Genomic DNA, 14,116 nt, shown 5'->3' on the forward strand with positions numbered 1-14,116 from the left:
ATTTCTATATACCAACAACAAATCAATTAGAAAATAAAGAAATAAAAATATGATGTTCAAGAACTACAAAACATTGTTGAGAAATGTTATAGGAGACCTAAATAAATGGAAGAATTCATCAGGTTCATGAACTAAAAAACTTAATATTTAAATACATCAATTTTCTTCAAATTGATCTACATATATAATGCTATCTCAATCAAAATCCGAGAATAATTTTTTTGTAGAAATTGTCAAATTTGATATAGAAATGCAAATATGTATTTTAAAAAAGACTTCGATAAGTTTTATTTTTAAGAAATAGGTGTTAAAATCTATTAAAAACAGATGTTGAACAATATTTGCCTCATTTAGATGCTTAGTTTCAGAGATGAAAAAAATCATAATTTAGCACCATTTTATATGCATTTGGTCTTTACGTCTCCACTGCTACCACCATCTTCATTTTTCAGCTATAGTACTCAATGGTTTGCTTTTTAGTGTCTTTAATTCTACCTTTGCCTGCTTCTGTCTAACCTTAAGACAGAAACTTGAAAGACTCTTTTAAAACATAGCCTCTGTGCAGTTCCTTGAATATATTGAGTACATTACTACCTTAGGGCGTTTGCACCCACTGGTTGGAAAGCTGTTCCTCCAGATGTCCACAATCCTTCCTCCCTCAGCTCTTCTAGGTCTTTCTTTACTCACATCACTTTCAGTCCTTTGCCTATCCCCAACTCCACCCAGCAGCCTTTGCCCTCCTTCTCTGTTTATTCTTCTCTATACCAACTATCATCTTCAAATAAACTGCATTTTCTTTATTTAATCTCCCTCTATAATGTAAGCTTTGTGGGGAGGAATTATTATTCATTCATTCATTGTTATATCACAACATCTATCATTATGTCTGGCATGTAGAAAGCCCTCAATAAATATTTGTTAAATAGATTACATAAATGAATACATTAATTTTTGAATGACACTTTAAAGTTTCAAGATGATTTTTACAGAAGAAACTACTATAATAGTTTATCCAGTTTTTATTTTATTTTCTTATTCTTGTTTGGTATTTTTCTCACACTTAGACCTTTAGGGGCCCACAAAGGCCACATTTCAGTCTGGCTGGAACATTCCATGACATGCAGAATGAGAAGTATGAAGGAGCATAATTCTGCTATGAGTGTAGAGTGTTTTAATGTTGGCTTCAATATTTTTTAGTACATTCATAAAATGTTTAATGAAAGTGTGATAAAAAAGAAGAGTGGTTTTATTCAAAGAAAAATAAAAAGTTCTGTGTTGTTTCAAGGGATCATTTTTTGGTTCGATACTCAAAATAAACTGAAGTGAGAGGACAAAAAAATATGCTTGAAAATAACTGATTCACTGTGTTATTTATAATCTATAATGGAACATGTTCCTGAGAAAGTAGGTTATTTCTTTATGCACATATAAATTTGAAATTAATAAAATAAAAAGTTGAACATCTTTGCTGAAGGAGGACAGTAGGGTCAGATGTTAAATTCGTAATAAAAACATTGCTATAGCCAGACCAGAAAGTTACTCTCTGATCTTTTTAGGGTTTTTCAGTAAGTTTTTCTGATGATTTTCCCCCTCTTTTTCACCATTTTTATAGCTCTTAAAAGACTCATTTTCTTTCAAGAATAATCACTCCAGTAAAAAAGAAAATCTCTGCATTTCAACAATAGCTCGGTTTGTTAAGGATTAAGCTTTAAAAAGAAGATAAATAAAAAGTGCTTTGGAGGAAAATGACTAATCCTGAGCACTCTATTTCTAGAGAATCTATGAGTAATTTTGGCATGCCACCTTGCAAAATTTTATGTCTTGAATTAATATTCACTTAAGAATAATTATAACTTTTAAAAAAACATTATGTAAACTGGTCAGTTTCTAACAGCCAATGTCCTTTAACCTCCCTCTACCTGGAAAATAGACATTAAATTATTGTCAAGCGAGGAAGAAATATTGTCAAGCTTCAAACATCCTTAAGAAATTTCCTTTATGGTGAAGTATCCGGGCAGATATTAGTACCATCTAAGGCTCTTAAATAAAAATATCTGAGAGTGTAAAATGACAGGTAAACTTTTGATTAAAAAAAATAAATTTCCCAGAGGCACCTCTCCTACTCCCCAGATTTCTCCCTGCACCCTACCCATTATTCCATCTCAAGGCAACGTGACATCCTGAATAAACATGAATCCTGAAGTCAGTCAAATGCAGATTCAAATCCCACTTACTAGCTGTGCATTCTTGGGTAAACTACTAACCTCTTTGGACCTGAATTTACTCATCAGTAAGATAAAAAGAGTTATATTTCAGGGAGGACTGCACGAAGATTAAATGAGGTAATTTATGAGCATGACTGGTATAGAGCAGGCATTTCAGATGGTAAAAAGTTATTCAATCAATATTTCTTCACTTCCATGTTATGTAGAATTGTGATATGTCCTTTTCACTCTCAATACATATCTAAATGCCATTCTTCTTTAATCTCAGCCTTTTCACTCTGGTCTACCAGATGAACAATCTCAGATAAGTGATCCATATATCTGGAGCTCATTCTCCAATAGCTTCTCTCTATAAAATCTACTAATTACAAATAATACCTACAAAATATATAGTGCTTAATACATACTAGCACTGTCTTAAGTAATAGCTCATTTATTTTCACATCAATCCTATGAGATATTTTCTTTTTATTTGCATTCGCAGATGCAAAAAATGAGGAAGAGAAGGGTAAGGTAATTTGTCCATAGTTACTCACAAGGAGATGTCATCAGAGATAAGAGTTGAATCCAGAACTTCTACTTGAAATCTATAATACTCATCAGTTTATTTAAATTTGACCCCAGAATTTAATCTAAAATAATGTCTCAGGACACTCATCCTTTGAATATCGGATTGAAGAAAAAGGAAGCTAGATGGTTCTCAGCAAGAGACAACCATGAAATGTGTCCCCAGGAGGTGGAGTGGCACTATTATATGATGGCCCTTTGCTGGGGTAGACTGTTATTTGTTTGGCTTCCCTTTGATAGGAATAAGCTGGGCAGCACCCAAATAGAAAAGGTGATATAAGAAATATGATTGCTGTAACGTCTTCTGAGTTACCAGCATCTATTGCCTTCTCATCAAAATGAATCAAAAATGTGTCTCTTGAAAGCCTGATAATAGATAACATTTATTGAATACCTAATTGGGGTCAGCCATTGTTCTAAATTCTTTAGGTAATCTTATCTAATCATTACAGTGCTTTTCAGGAAAATATCATCGTTTTGCCTATTTTCTAGATATGGAAACTGATGTTGCAAAAGACTAGTGCATTTGTCTATGATCATATAGTTGATAAGTAGTAGAACTGGAGAAAGAACATGCCCTATGGATTTCATTGACTGAATGAAGGCAGAAAATTTACAATACAGAATGTTATAGTTGAATTTCTTAGTTTAAGATTCTCTGGTTCATCCCACACTGTATAAATGAAAAAACGTAGGCCAAGACCGATGAAGTGACATACCAAAGGTCCTCAGATCATTGACGACAGTGCCAGACAGCGAACCCTACTTTCCTATTAGCTTGCTCCTGTAATTTTTCTGCCACAGTACACTACCTTTTGCTTGGGGTTAAAGCATAATCACAGAATCCACATACATAAATTTTGAAAACTTCCATAATGTTTGTTTTATTTAGTTAATTTGAAGGGAATGAGAGAGGGGGAGTTAGAATCAATTAGGTTAAAGAAGCTTTGGAGGTGGGTCAAATAGAGTCAAATTTGGAGAGAAAGGGCCTAAAAAGTGTCCTTAGCTGGCCCCCAGTGAACACTGCAGTGCTTTGTTCAAAAGAACTCAACTAAAAATAAACTGGGAAAAGTGCTCCTATAGGAAAAACAACATTTCGTGAGAAAGTATGATTTCAATAAGTCAACCAAATCCAAGTTTAGACTGTGATTCATTTTACAAATGAAGTTACACCCCCAGATCATGTATGCATCCAATTTCAGCCTTTGGCCATATTCTTCATCACTCTTGTGGGACATGTGTTTATTAAATTATACCCCATGCCCTGGTTCTGTGGTGTGGACTGTTTATCTTGTAGATCTGAAATAACATAATTATTTAAAGTAAGTTTGAATGGCATATTATTAAATTCCTTTTTTCTTTTCCATGAGAAGAAAGTATTCTCATTTTCTAAATGTAAAATATTTATCTCTTTAAATTTTGATACAATATCTTTGATACATATACAATAACATTAAAAGTTGTGTGTGTAATTATACTGTCAAGTGGTTCTGTCTTCCCTCTTAATCTTCCTCCAGCATTTTCAGCCTCAAAGAAGCAGTGCTGCCAGACTATAATAAATCATCCCCACAGGCCTCAAATATTGTGCCATCTGAGAGAAATTTGGGGGAAATACGTGTTTTTTAAGTGCATTCATATAGGCATTTTCTACTTATACATGTAGATGCATTTTGTTGACACTTGGACTTAGTTGCCTGATTTTTGAGTAAAAAAAAAAATAGGTATTTAGAGTAGCAGATCTATTACACGTAAGGCTCAGTTGAGGTGGTGTTCAAAATCTATTGGTTGACTTGACTTCTTTAAACCAGATAAAGTCAATGCAAAATTTTATAATCATAACACAACAGTATCAATTATTTAGTGCCCATTGTATGTTATCTTTAAAGGCATCTTATCTTTAAAGCTCACAGCCTCTCTGCAAAGAAAATTCTATCAACTCTTTTTATAATTAAGAAAAACACACAAAACTCTAGGGCTCAGAGAGAGTAAACAGTTGAAGGAGGTCAAACAGTAAGTGGCAGAGATTGGGACCTAATTAACACAGTTTGGGAAACACTTTGGGAAAGCTTGAGTTTAACGATTTGTACAATGTCAACCCTAAAATTCTGGATTTTAAACAGCACGGGCCATGACTTACTCAAACAACAACCTCTTTCCTTCATTCCATGCTACCTTTTGGCATTTCTTAAGAAAATGAAATTAACATTTATTGAGCATTTACTTTCTACCAGTTTCCATGCTGGCCCTTTGCACACACTGCTTCTTTTAAATTTTTAAAAAGACTTGGGAAGCTCTTGACTCTGTTAAGCTGCCTCCTACCATGGCCAAAAGTAAAGATCATTTGGCAGGTAATCATAAGATGTGATTGCTAGATGTGTGATTACTGTAGGGCAGAAATCCTCTCTGTATCCTCAGTTTCTTTATCTGTGAAATGGAATAATAATACAGTCTCTGACTACCTCACTTTTCAGTTAGGGGTAATATGTAAGAACAAAAATAAAATTATACATACGAACAAAAGTGGTCACCTGTATATTTGCAAAATATCAAACAAGAGGAAAAGAAAGACTAAGAGAAGATCCTTCATATAGGGCCAAGAATTCCTCCTGTTAGTCTACTAAATGAGAATAAACCCCCAATGAAGGGACAGGCAGCCTCTCCAGGTACAAGCATCCCGTCATACTGGGTATGGCTTCCAGGAATTAGGTACATAATTTTCTAATATGATGTCCTATAAATGCAAGCCATCTGGCCCTCCAACAAAGGAACAGCCACTTATTTTAATGCAGAATGAAAAACTGGCTGTGAGGGAAGATATATTCCTCAGGGCATTTTCAAGAATAATCTAGGTTGTGCTTCTCAAACCATCTGTGGTGAAGCACTACTTTTTTCCCCTAAACACTTTTGAAACTACAATACAAATTAATTACTAGAAAATAACCACTTTCTTGGTTGTCTAGCCATACCATCTGGCTTACTCACAATTTTAATACTTATCTCATTATTGACCAGCAACAATTTGATAATTTATACCAGCTCAGGAATCATCCTGTGAGTAGCACTTATCAACATTAATACCAGTCCAATTCTTAAACCCCAAAACTTCTTTAAAATAGGACTCCACTTTCTACTCTATTGAGGGCTTTTTAGTGCCCTTTGGTAAATTTTTTTCCTCCCTCTCTCTGCTCCCCAGAAGCCCAATGCCCTTAGACTCCTGTTTTCCCAAGTCATCCCCTCCTCCAATTTCTCCATCCTTCATCTTCACTACAGAGCTCTATGTTTTGGTAACCTCTGCCCCCAAACATACCACATTTATACTCTTTACTTTTCCTTCTGAACTTTCATGAAAATAGACCCATCCTGTGACTCTACCCTCTTAGGGTCTTGTCTGTAGTAATTGACAGGCTAGTTATGCTGAACATGAGTTTATGCTGAGTTGTATGAACTCATGGCTCACTCCATTCAGTGGGATTCCATAAATAAATATGTATGTTTGGGGCATTAAATACCTGTTTTATTTAAGACATTCTATTTGGAAAGATGCCATAAAAGATATGGCATCTGCTCTCAAATACTTTATCATCATGCCACCTAGATCATATTCCAAATCAACTGTCAAGTTTTTCAATATTCTCACATTCTACTCTCCTTATCAGATCTCATTTCCTACCACTCCCTAGCCTGGCTGGCCTCCTAACTCTTCCTTGAACATGCTATAATTTTTCTGATTTCTGTGTTCTCTCTTATTCATGTTATTCAGTCATATTCCAGATGTGTTCCTCACCACTTCCCATCTTTATATGCCCTGCCCAAGCTTCATCTTCACCATGTGCCCCAGGACAGAAGAACTATACAGGGCCACATTGATCTGCCTTTTTCTGGAATCCTGTTGAATTTATAGCCATAACATTCAATGGAGCACCATATCATAAGGTTCTAAGTTGTCAGAGTAACATTTGTCTGTCTCCATGATTAGCTTGTAGACTTCTCCTGAGTAGCATTTCATTGTTTGGTATGATGACAGTTGATGTTCATCACTGCCCACTAAAGCAAGGCTATGTCCTTAACTCTCTGGGGACTACAAACATGAAGGCCCTTAAGGACTTTATAAGGGCTGAGACTTATGAACTTTGTGGAAGGCTTGTCCTGTCTCATGAAAAAAAAAAAAATGTGTCAGTAGTTGAATACATTTCAAGAGTTTTGCATATTCTTCTTCCCTCTTAGGGAGTCACATGGAAGTTAGCATATTGAAGATTTTAAGAAGTCTTACAGGTGAACGATTTGTTTAACTATATTTGAACCAGTAGTTCCTCTAAATAATTTGACCATAAAACCCTGTCTAAAATATTTGTTAGTATCTAATGGATGTTAACATCAAAATGTTACATTTAATATCAAAATACATTTGAAGAAACACTGATTGGGTTAAAATTCCAAGGTTAAAAATGCTTGGACTATATTAAAGAGTTACTATTGATTTTGTTAAGTATCATAATGGCATGTCTGCGTTTTTTGTTTTGTTTTGTTTTGTTTTTTGTTTTTTTAACAACTGCAGCACCTGGTATTCCTAGGTAGTCTCCCATCCAAGTACTAACCAGGTTTGATCCTACTTAGTTTCCAAGATCAGATGAGATCAGGCATATTCAGGGTGGCATGGCCATAGATATTTTTTTTTAAGTCCTGTTGTTTAGAAATGCACACTGAAGTATTTATGAGAGAGATGACATGCAGCCAGAGATTTTATTTAAATAATCCAATGAAAAAAAGGGGTTAAGATAGATTAAAGATTGGCAAAATGTTGATAATTGTTGGAACTCAGTGATTAATACATAAAGGTTCATTATATAGTCTATGTATTTCTGTGTATGTTTGAAAAGTTCTATTGCAAATAGTTTTATTTTTAAATTATCTGATGCTTGAAATACATAGAGGCAGTCGAACTTTACTTGAAATTCACCAATTTAAATTCTGCAATCATTAGGATAATAGATTAATTCAGTTAAACTGAAATTTGTCTTTACTTGTAAAATATGTTCAGTTAATATAATGGCAGAGTCCACCCAAACATAGCAGAAGAGAGTTCACAAACCCTCAGGGGGCTCCGGAGGGGCCTCGACAGAACTGGAGAACAGAGCAGGTGATCAGGTGGGCTCCTGTCCCGTCTCCCACAGCTCCAGGTACAATGTGAAAATCTCCAACTTAAAAGCTCTAGTAGAGTGACAATCTACATGAGATTTCATTTTAAGAAAGGGCCTCACTGTTTGAAAATGTAAAAATGTGAAAACCACTGCTGTAGGCCATGCCACTAACTCAGATAAAAGTGGTCTACTAGTTCTAATTTGGTCAAGCCGTGCACTGTTCTGATTTACCTTGATTTTAAAAATTGATAAGTTTAATTCCTGGGACCCTTTCCTGTACCTTCCCACAGAGGCCAAAGGGGGCTGCATTTTGGTGCTTTGCTGGATTTGTGGTGTGTAGGTTGGTAGCTTGCTAGCAGCCAGCCAGCCTTCTACATGGTTAGGTGTATTTCACACTATTTTTCTTTCCTTCAATTTTCAGCCTGCCAACAGCTTGTATGTCTCAGATGTGATTTTCTACTTCTAAGGAGCACGTGGGGCAGCCTCATAAGATCCAAGCTTGGTTTCATGGAGATTCTGTTTAAACAACATGAGAGGAGGAAATTGTTCTTTCCTCCAAAGGATCTTCTGAGGACTAATTCTTACCTTGTTCTCTATTAGAGGTATTTTGAAGAGCAAAGAATCCCATCTAGAGAGGACTTTACAGGATCATTGAAAAAAAATTAGATGTTCTTTATCAGATGACAAAATGGAGGCCAGAAAAGAACTCTTTCTATTACACCCCAAGTTCCAGCTCTTTATTTTCAGATGTAATATAAGGCTTCAGAGCACCAGGTGTGGAGTCAGAGTCTCAGGTGCACCCCAGCTGTGCCACTCTCTGGCCTTGGGCAAGTTAAGCCTCAGTTTCCTTATCTTTCAGTAGGTTGGGAATAATATCACCTACTCCATAGGGCTGCTCCAAATGCTTTTATTTTTACATTTAATTATTTTTCAGTTGAAGTTGCAATACAATATTATATTAGTTCCAGATGTATAACACTATTGTGATGGGACATGTCACAAATACTTTTAAACATGCTGTTTCCCCAGTATCATTGCAAAATGAGAGAAGGTGAGATAAGCCCTTTGTATGAAGCCTGTTCTTGTACAAAGTAGAAACTTGACATACTCTTGCCTTATAGTTGTTGCTATTCTTCTGGTGGTTGTGGTGGTAGGGGCGACAATTAATGAGAGTATGTATCCCTGCTTCCCGAGAGCTCTCTTATAAAGCAGCCCAGACTAACACTTCTCCCTTTGTCGTCAGTATTAGCTTCTTGGAAGATCATAATTTAATAACCTCAGCTCTGGGCACATCTGGAAACTAGGAAAACAAGTTCTGATTAAGGTGGTGCTCATTCTGAAAGGCCTGTCAGTCTCACTGTGCCCTCTCTGATGTGACACTGTCCAATTACAGTCAATGAAGATCGGGAGAACCTATTGCAACCAGACAGGAAACTTGCGTTCATTCAGCAGTTAGCTTCTGTAGTGAATCCATGTTTGGATTAAAAAATAATATCAATCTGATATAATAGTTTGGGCACAGTTAACAATCTAATTAGTCTGGCACCACTTTCTGAAAGCCATAGCCACTAGAAACAATTTCCAAACACCATAGAGGGAGTTCCATCTGCTGTCAGAATAGGAACAACAGTCTTTCTAGGAATAAGAACAATCTATAGAATTGGTTATTGAAGTCAGGTCTTGACTTTTTTTGCTCCAGATACTTCTTCCTCGCCTTCCCCTTTGTTTCTGATGCTTTTCAAGATAGGCAAAAGACATTGTCTTAATTGGAGTAAAGTTTCCTCTATTGATAAATGAATTATCTAAGCAGGTTTTCTCTTCTATAAAAGAATATAAATCTCTACTAAGAGGCTTCAGTTTGGTTTTGGCACATATGAACCAATGAAGCAGGCTCAGGAGGCCACCTTTAAATACGTCAGAATGAAGCTTCTTAACAAAGACTCCCAAAGTACAGGCAAGCAAATCAAAGAAAAATGTCAAACTCCAAATGCCCTTCCGGCCCAGCAAAACGGCAAAGGAGCTGCTAGGAAAGGAAGAATGGACCTCCAAATAATGTATAGCCAGGGTGAGAGGAGAGAGAAAAGAAGATAGTATCTGATTTATAAATATTTATACAACAATCATTAGGCTTGGCTGGAAAATGCAGTACTTCTCCCAGTTCACTGCTGGGAAACAATAATAAAAAGCATAGAATTATTCAAATAGAGGCAAGAGGAGATTTAATTCTATATTTTTAGAAATCCACCAGTGGCTCTCCACACAGCCTAGGGAGGAAGGGGATAGTAAATGAGCACAATGTAATCTCGTATTTGGGCTGTGCTCGGGAAACCAGCTCAGCCACAGGTTTCAGAGCCACAGATTAGCTTCCTGTCCCACCGAGTCAGAGCTTGCCTATTGGCATCCCCTGTAAATTGAAACTTGGTTGCTGTCCTTCAGCTCCTGTCCTGAGATTTGCCTGCTTCTGCTACCTCCACGGCACTCTGATTAACAAAGTATGTGGACACAGCACTGAATGGGACTCGATATAGTTCCTCTTTAAGAGGCCCACCTTGGGTCTTCTTTTCAGACTAAGACAATTTAGAACATTATAAAGTTCTTCTAAAAAGGTCTTCTCTCAGGAAAAACTCTTCTCACTCATATTTGTTCTGGGCCAGGCTTACACACAATGGGGGAGGCAACGGGTGACATCAGAGCTGCCCAGACCCCAGGATGTGGTTCACCGCGGCATGCCACAAGCAAACTACAAGTCAGCCAGGAGATATGAGGGGTTATAAATCCTCACGGTGCTAAAAAGTTCAACCTTTTTTTTAAAGCAACCATTCAAAAAAGTTCAATGGTTAATATTATTTTCAGGCACAATTTGAAATATTCCCCATATATACTTCTTGAATTTGGAATTGTTATTTTGATAAAGTCTTTAAGCATCTCTTTTAAATCATTTGCCATCACTTGTTTGTGGAAAGATTTCTGTGAATGATGACAAATAAGTTCAAGTTTCTCATTATTACTTCTTTTAAAATTATTTAATTTGAAATTTCTATGTAAATTTAAAATTATTTTTCCTGTTTGCTTCTTATAGTAACTATGTAATACAAAAACTTTTTTTCCAACAAGCCTCCATACAGACAACACAAAATTATCCCCCTCTAGTTTCCTCCAGTGTGCAGTACAAATAACATTGCTTTCCATGTGTACCTCGACATGAAATACATTTAACACTTATTTCAAACTCTTCCTCCAGACCTGTTCTAAGTGCTTTATATACATTTAACTCTTTTAACACCCACAACAAATCTATGAAATAAGAACTGTCATTATGCCGATTTTACACGTGAGAGAACTGAAGCACTGAGGGGTTGAGTAACTTGCCCAAGTCACACAGCCAGGAAGTAATGGAGCTTGAATTTTCACTCAGAGAGTATGCTCTTGACTAGGTCATCCTGTCTTTCAACAAGGTAGGAAGGCATTGGTCTATTAGTATGCATATCACCCACAATTGGACAAAATTTGGTTCTAGGGAGTCTAAAGAAATCTTACATTTTATGTAGAAAGCAAAGTTTACATTAGTATATAAACAGATAACAGTATATTATGGAAAGGAGCAATTAGGAAAAAACTCTGCTTAGGGGAGCAATAATGAAAAAAAGATGGAAAAATATTGGTCTATGAGGAATGTTACGAGAATGCTATGACAGTCTTTCCCTAGCAGTAATCTCTTTGTGAAACATACAAACGCATGTACACTTAAATGCCGCATTCAGACGTGTGAACGTTACTTCTCAATCAGCCTTTCTTGGTGCCTGAACTTTTCTGTATTAGAGAATCCTTCATTAAGTTCATAGAAATACCATCTATAGATGGCCCCTTTTAATATGCAAATATTGCTGTGATGAGCAGTATATTAATCTCTTCATATCAATTAGTAAAAGTGAGAACAACAAGGTGCTAAGAAAATAAAAACAGAACGTCAGATTTCAGGAAGTGAGAGAAATAAATGGATCAGGTGGGGAGCATGGGATCTGAGGATTTATGAGAACATTAAGTATCCAAGGACCTGAGAAAACTGGGCCTAAGAAGGGAGAAGACAATCATTGCCCCATTTATAACCTTTGGCATCAGACAGAATTAAGTCCATATCTTGGCTCTGCATCTTTTGATAAGTGACTTACTCTCTGAGCCCCAATTCTTGTATCATGGGTATAATGGGTCTTAGAGTATAAATCGTGAGAAGTGCCCAGCATAGAATTGGCACTCAACATACGCTAGCTTAACTATTACTTGTTCCATCTCTATATTTTCAGGGGTATTTTTATAATAATCATATGATTACCCTGCAGTTTTATCCAGGGCTAGGCATGTGCTTTAGAATAACTGCACACTTTCCTCTTTGGATTCAGTGAGAAGTCAAGAAAAAAGAAATTGCTGATTTTTCTTACTCCCCTCCCACACAGTAGCCAATTTCATGGTGGGATCTCAGTGGCTCACTAATAGCATTATCCTACAGAGACATCAAGGCAGCCATATGACTTCAAGAGGGTAAATTCTCCTCTTCGTTGTTGCAAGTATTTCCAAAGGGAAATTAAAGGTGTAATTTTTCAGAATCGATTGTGTTATTGCCAAGACAGAGTAAATGGAGGGCTTTTTCACACACACAAAAAGAACAACAAGAAAACTGATAATTCATCCTTTCATCTCCAAAGTCACTAGGGCTTTGATTCAGCCAAACTCAGGTTTCCCTAACTTTGACCTATGTCTTCAGTTCCAGTTTGAGAAAGAGGAGGGTGAATGTGATCTCCTTAGAGAAAAAGCGGCATTTAAAAAAAGGTAAAAATACATAAAAGAAATGGAAATTTAGAGACCATGCAATTTTATTTGGGGCCAATTATTGCAGTGCTAGTTCTGTATGACCATCTTCTTCAAATCTACTACAAATTCCAACGCAGCTACACACAGTCAACCCTCACAGATTAAGTTACACCTGAACCTGGAGTTAGGAAGGTTCCGTCCTCCACCAGAATGTAAATATTCTTCCCCATTATTAAAAAGGTCTGGAAAGAATCATTCTCTTTCCTGAGTCCCAGAAAAAATACATCATCCAAGGTGACCACATAGACACAAAACTTCACTCATTTTTCTGTTTCTCATCTTCACATCTTGAGCTCTCTCTCCCAACATGACCTCTTTTCATGTCTGTACTTCCTAGGATCAAAGTCAACTTTTGTCAGCTTCTTATATGCCTCTTTATTTCTTATTATGACTCTAATTCCAAATTCCCTTAAATTGACTCAGATAGACCTTTTTTTCATGGCTCTGGCATGCACCCGTCCTTCAGGCCTGCTCCTACCATATGAGAAGTAAAGAGGAAGAGGTCAATTAAAGTCCCTTTGGCCCCTCCTACCACTCACCTCTTGGGCAGGGGCATGGCCAGAGACATGCGAGAGTGGAACTCTCTCAGATTGTCTTGTCCAATACAATAGCTACCCTAAATAGAAATTCCCTACCCATTAAGCAATACTTTCCTATTCTCCCCTCACGCCAGTTCCTGGTTATCTTTAATCTACTTTCTTTCTCTATGAATCTGCCTACTCTAGATGGTTCATAGTGGAATTCCACAATATGTGTCCTTTTATGTGTGGCTTATTCCACTTAGCATAATGTTTTCAAGGTTCATCCATATTGTATCATATACAGTAACTTTCTTTTGACATCTGAATGATATTCCATTGTACGTACATACCACATTTTGTTTAAAGAGATCATTTTTAAATAACTAAGGAACTAAGGCATTATTTTTCCTGGTTGAATTCTCTGCCATTCCACCTATCTTTCATTGTCAAAAAGTGGAATTATATTCCTACTTTTTGCCTCACATCAGGAGATAAAGATCTCTTATGTATCTTCTGATACGTAAAGTAATTGCATAAAGCCTGGCACAGAGTATATGTGCTATATAACGGCTTGTCATTATTATTATTATATTATTATTGTTGTTATTTATTTATTTTACTACTACTACTACTACTATTATTATTATTATTATTATTATTATTATTATTCTGTCGGCTCATCAGGACACGGTAGACAACTTGAGTCTAGATTTCCGAAAATGCAACTGGCATAGTTTCTTAGGCTATCACATGGGCAAGATGCCTCAGTTAATTGAACTGGACACTGGTGGGACCTGCT

General features: G+C 36.4%; 1 pseudogene; it reads right to left on the reverse strand.

Moving 5' to 3' along the window:
- Positions 1–7,338: 7,338 nt before the first annotated feature.
- On the reverse strand, positions 7,339–7,457 carry LOC118604252 (annotated as a pseudogene).
- Positions 7,458–14,116: the final 6,659 nt, after the last annotated feature.

Source organism: Rousettus aegyptiacus, unplaced genomic scaffold (genome assembly GCF_014176215.1).
Source record: "Rousettus aegyptiacus isolate mRouAeg1 unplaced genomic scaffold, mRouAeg1.p scaffold_m13_p_6, whole genome shotgun sequence".
NCBI lineage: Eukaryota > Metazoa > Chordata > Mammalia > Chiroptera > Pteropodidae > Rousettus > Rousettus aegyptiacus.